This window comes from Triturus cristatus, chromosome 6, assembly GCF_964204655.1.
Source record: "Triturus cristatus chromosome 6, aTriCri1.1, whole genome shotgun sequence".
Classification (NCBI taxonomy): Eukaryota; Metazoa; Chordata; class Amphibia; order Caudata; family Salamandridae; genus Triturus; species Triturus cristatus.
This window is the reverse complement of record NC_140589.1, coordinates 654,596,629-654,602,733: the sequence shown is the minus strand read 5'-3', so window position 1 is coordinate 654,602,733 and position 6,105 is coordinate 654,596,629.

Below are 6,105 nucleotides of genomic sequence, written 5' to 3'. Positions count from 1 at the left end.
TTCCTGTGTTGAGTCTCCTGGTTCTTGCTGGGCCAGATCAACACTTAATTTGACCATCTCTGTTGCTTGCCGCTGCCAAGGCTTGTCAGTGCTCCCGCCGGACACCGATCCCTCAGCACTCAACATCCTTTGTGGGACAGCTCTTATCTGGCTCCTGGTAGTCCTTGACATCTCCTGGTCTGCACAGCTGAAGAGTCAAGATCACCGTCAACACACCTGAAGCAACCGACATCGGTGGGCATCCGTCTACCGAGCCCCTGGTCACTCCAAAATGACCCAGACTCTGTCCCCTCTGCTTTCAGGTTCTTCTCATCTAGAATCCAAGTTTGGATTCCACCGGACACTTGTCTTACTTCCAGCAGCAGCATTTCTTTGTCGACATCCATCAAGAACGATGATGGTTTCCAACGCCACTTCGTGCCTATGCACCCGGCTCCTCTGGGATAGGTAACTCTGGTACAAAGGTATCCACGGGTGGGGTGACTCTCCAACCTCCTAAGTTCCAAGGGTTGTCTTTTCAATCTGCTGGGAAGGGTCCTTAATCTCTAATTTTCTAACCACGACTTTCCCATTGAATTGTAGGTAGCACGCGGTCGTATTCTCACTCTGCACCTGTCCACTGTGGGATCCCTACTTACTCACCTTAGGTGGTTCCTTGGGGTCCCAGCGATTCTACACCTTCTAGACTAGGTCTAGTCCTGAGTCGTGGTTCTTATACCACTTATTTAGTATATGGTTTGTTCTCCTCCTGGAGCCCACTGTATATTGTGCAACTTAAGTTTGATTCTTTGCAACTGTATTATTTGATTTGTGTTCAATCCTCATGTAGAGGATACTAGAGAGTATTATATATAATAAATACATATTTTTATAACTCCTGTGTGGTTTCCCTTTCATTTAACTAATACTATAAGGTTGTATTCTGGTAAAACAAGCTGCTCAACATTCCTTCAAGACTTAGCCTGAAGGCTGCTCTCCATAGCTACCACTAGGATAGCTTTCTATAAAGGTTATCTGTAACCTATTCACCATAAGGGTTGTTTGGACTGGTGAAAGGCGCCCACTTTAAATAGTGGACAGCGTACACCAGGCCAACGTCTCACAAAGCATTATCCTATTTCCCTAGAGACACCCCTACTTCACATAATAACAGGCTGGCTCATTTTCAAAGCAGGAATCTATTAATACTTCTAACATTAGTCTTCAAAGCTGCTCATGGGACTTCTCCATGCTACCTCTCTGATAAATTGACCCAATGATCTGCTCATACAACTTCAGTTAAGTTAATTAGTATTTCCCAACTTCACCTAAACCACTCTGTGCACATTCCATATTCTGGCCTTTCCACCTTATATGATACACTCACTGGACAAGACTTCCACTGACTTCGACCGACCATTCGTGCCATCCCATCATTACACGATTTTATACTAGAACTAAAAACTCATCTCTTGTAACTCAAAAGTAAAGATGACTAACTACCCTACAGAGAGACCTAACAGCGTCAGCAGCTTTGTGTGTAAGTACTGCAAATGTGGAGCTATTCTCTGCATTATGTAGGACTTAGATGGCCGTTTGTCTTAGTTTTACTTGCTCTCATGCAAGGGCTTTCTTAAAACATTCTATTTACAACTGTGTTGGTATTTGTAATTTTGCTCGATCCATTTACAGTTGTATGACCCAAATGTAAATATGCCTCATTTTGCAACATTTCTCATCGAAATTTTATATGATGATATGAATATACAAATATATATACCTACTTAGAGGGCTTATTTATAAATGTAGACATAAAAACGTGAATATTTCGGTTTTCATCTAAACCTATTTTTTCATTTATTCCCTATTCACCAGCATTCCTGGCAGCATGACTGGAAAGCTGTGGCAGGTGCAGGTTTTCAGACGCACTGGTGGGAAAATCAGGTGACTTTTCCCATGTTCCCCTTCTCCCACTGAGTAGAGCTCTCCATAGCGAGGAAGTCCACACATGAAAAATAGAGAACTATTTTGAAATGCTGTTGGGAAAATATTTTTCCCTTTGGAGAAACTCTGCTACTCTCCCCCCCCCCCTCCCCCCCCCCCCCCAAAATCTGATGTCATCCGTTACCTTTCCTACAATGGAATGAGAGTGACTACAGCAGTGTGATTGAGCAAATCTCCTGACCATTTGCATGACTTAAACAGAGGGGAGAGGAGTTTGAGATTATCATAAAAGTGTATATGTTTGTGAGTGTTTCCAAACTTTCAAGACAAACTACCCCTTGGAACAACCGCTCCTTAAATGGGATTTTATAGTGTTGATATCTTCACACATGAGCCAGAGATCTCCATGGTGGTAAAACTATTTATGCTTGCTTTGAATCCCTTAGTCAATTTCTGACAAGCATAAAAATATAAATGTGGTTGTAAACTTATATTTACAATCAAATTTACCTTAGTGAATAGCCCCGCTTAGGATTGTTTACAGAGTCACCCTTGTAGGTTCCCTCTTGATACAATGGTGCCCTTGGAGACCCACAGCCCTTACCACTTGGTGACCTGTCGGTGGATCTTTCAAAGACTTGCCTCCTCTTTGTATATAGTTGAGCACCATATCCACTCCAGTTTTTGTACGGGTCTTTCAATTTTGTCAACTCTTCGACATACCAGTTGTTGGTGACATTTTGTGCATCTTGTGCTTCTCCCTTATTGTTGAGGTCTTGACCAGAGAAATTATTACTGAATAGTGTGGACATGTATTTGTCTAGAAAAGCATCTGCTTTAAATGTAATTTTATCTAATAGGACCTCATGTAAGTCTTTGACTGCTTCTAATATGTTTGGGGAACATATTAGCAAAGGTACCAAACGTAAATTGTGAGAAATGAAACACATAACAACTGTAGGAAATGTGGCTAATAGTTGTGCAGGATGTGGGACTTGTGCAGTAATAGCTCCACAACTTCCCCTTGCTGCTCCTCCCTCCACAACACAGGACCAGCGTAACTCAAAGACTGAATCTAACTCTACCAACCCTCCAAACAGCTACACTCCACCCCTCTCTCCCTCGCACGAGTCACCTGCAACGGCAGAAGCAAGTCAGGAGGGCGTTCTTTCTCCTTCGTCTGTGCCAAAAGCTGGAGCAAACTTCTTCAACCCATCAGGATTGGCACTCCACTTCTCAACTTCCGCAAGAAGCTGAAGATCTGGCTGTTCATCTAGGAGAATTGTTGGACCTACTTTCCAGCTCCAGGACCTGGGTACCTTCACTGGTGATAAGCTATACCACACAAATCTACATAACATAGCATTACTGCAAACCAAGCACCACACCTTAGCCTTTGATTTTTCTCAGGGTAGAAAAGTAGAGCAGTACAAGGGTTCCTAAGGGGAGGTGGTGTGGGCTAATAATAAACATTCGCTGGTGTAGAAGCCTACTAAAAGAAATATCAGTCTTTCAGCACATAAGATAAAGAGAGAATCTATTACATGACAAGATACAAATCAATAGTACGTGCAGCACCGGAACAGACAGCAAAGTGGCTGAATGTCCAACAAGGAGGAGACTTCCAAAGTTGTTTATTGGTGCAAACTAACAAGGGACAAGCGTCACTAGTAATGCAAATATGTTCAGTAAAAGTACAATATTATGACATTTCTTAGGGAATTGATCAAAGGGGAGGCTTCTGCCCATCAGTAGCTTCAGCAAGTTACATAAGTCTAGAACACTAGGCCAATCAGAAGAGCCCAACACTGTGTGATGCCTGCACGGTCTGAGATGTTTCCACTGTTGCTACCCAGGTGTTCTCTGATCCTGACATTTTTAAACTGCAAAAGCTAATGCAATGTACAAGTAACTGTAACTTCTACAGAGGGGATTTGCAACATCTGTTCTGGTGAAGTACATGTAGACTGTGCCACTTCCAAATATGGTGTACGAAAGCGCTTGTAGTTAAGCTAGCATCATATACTATCTGAATGTGGTTCATGAGCAAGCCTTATGTTGCAAGAGCAGCTTTACTTACAGCAACTTCAGAAACATTTAATTAATAATTTTATGTCAACATTCCACAGGCCTTTAAAGTAGATATTTGGTATCACATTATGAAGGCAGCTTCCACACTGGCACAAAATAATAATACTCAATCCATTTTTGTCCGGGCAGTGCTTTTCCTTTAGCAAAAGGAAAAGTTCATTTATTGCACACACACTACTAAATACTAAGGTTCTTATTTACAAGCGCCTTGCACCACCGGTGCTCCACTTTTTCCCATTTTAAAAGTGGAGCACCGGCGGCGCAAGGGGCTTTTAACAATGCCCCTAAGCATTAATTTACAAATATACACATAAGGAAGATAGAAATTACATTAAGTAATATTCTGCAATCACATTTGAACCCTAAATGGCCATGAGCCTCAAAATCACAGTACCCTTCCCAACCTATACTAGATAGACATCACCATATAGGGGGGTATGACTTTAAATAAACAAAGCCTATTAGCTTTATCAAGGGTCATCACACCAAATACGGCAATGTTTCACCATATTCAAAGGTCAACAAACCACATGTTAAAAACCACCATAATTTGATCTGCAAACGCAGTAATCAATAATAACTTTGTGTACATGCAGTAATCAATAATAACCATGTGTAAATGAAATTATTAATGTAAATAAAGCATTTTAACATTGATCAAAAATCACTGTCAGTATTATTATATCAATAAAGCATTTTGTAATGAACATAACATGTGCCTGTGTCCTTTTTATATATTTTTAGGCCACATAAAATGCAGCCATAGAAACTGCCCCTAGAAAGCAATGCACTCCGTGTGTGTATATTTTTATACACCTTCAGACCCAATAAATTGTAGCCATACAACTAGCCTCAAGAGGGCGCTCCACTCCCAGCTGAAGAGCGAAATATCCAGCCTTGGGACTGTTTTAAATAGTGATAAAAATCCTGAGGAGTCAACATTTTCGGGGCCCCGCAAACATAGGGTCAGTGTATAAAATCTTTGTGGAGAGGAACAGCATCACAATTTCTTTTAATGTTGGTGGTGCCCCTGCCGTCCTGGGGGTCACCACTAGGCAAGACAAATATCTTAGCAAGCCTCTCCATCAGACATTATGGGGCGCTCCCTCCAACAAAGCAGTGAATATTTGAACAGAGGGTCTTTTACTGTGTTCAGAAGCTTGGACGTCTTTTTTGGTTTATTTTTCTTTCTTTATTTCTTTTGGAGGGTGGTGCCCCGGTCCCATCCGGGATACCTCAAGCATTTTTTCAGGTTGGGGCAGTGTGTGGGACCCATTCCCAGCTGCCCTGCAGGCTCTTCAGCTCCCGCCTCGAGTGGGAGCCAGGGATACTCTGTTGGTGCCTCAGCCGAGGCGGGAGCACCTGGGAAATGACAGGAATGCGCTGTATAATGTTAAGTAAGGTGGATTTCAACCCTTTCCCTATCACGCAACCCAGCGCAGCAAAGTGACTTGCTGTGCTGCGTGCTTGTTTGTTAAATATGCTCCCCAAGTGTATGACTTATTTTATTGGTAGAGGGTATACACTTGGTGGGAGGAGGATAGTGCTCCACAATTCAATCATGGCTTCTGCTTCCTTCTTCTCTCATCAACCCAATTATTGATATCACACATGATGAAGTTTTTTCAGGCCATTTTATAAAGACTGGCAGCCTTAATGAGAATCCGGTCATTTCAATTGTTATTCTACTTGCTGTCTGTGGTGGTTAAGATGGGGAATTATTTAAGCTACTGGTGTGTACTGTCCATGTGCTGCTCCTCATCTCCAACCTGTTTTAATGTTTGATAGAGAAATAATGAGTTGAATTCCACCTCAAAATTGTTTGCTGCCTTGAACAACCTTTCTTTTTAAACGTCTTATTCAGCTTCTGTAAAATGTTGTGAATGCAGCTGATTTCATTTTATTGTTGCAGAACTTTACTAGTATTTTGCATTGCATGCCGTTTTTCCTATTCTGCTTTCTTTGCTCTTCTTTCTCCTTATGATCCACATTTTTAAAAGCTGATGGGGTACATGGAGAAACGGATCCCTCCAATGTAATTACATCTTGGTATGTTGCTGCCCTGGTGAAGTAGTTAAGGGTTTTAGAGAA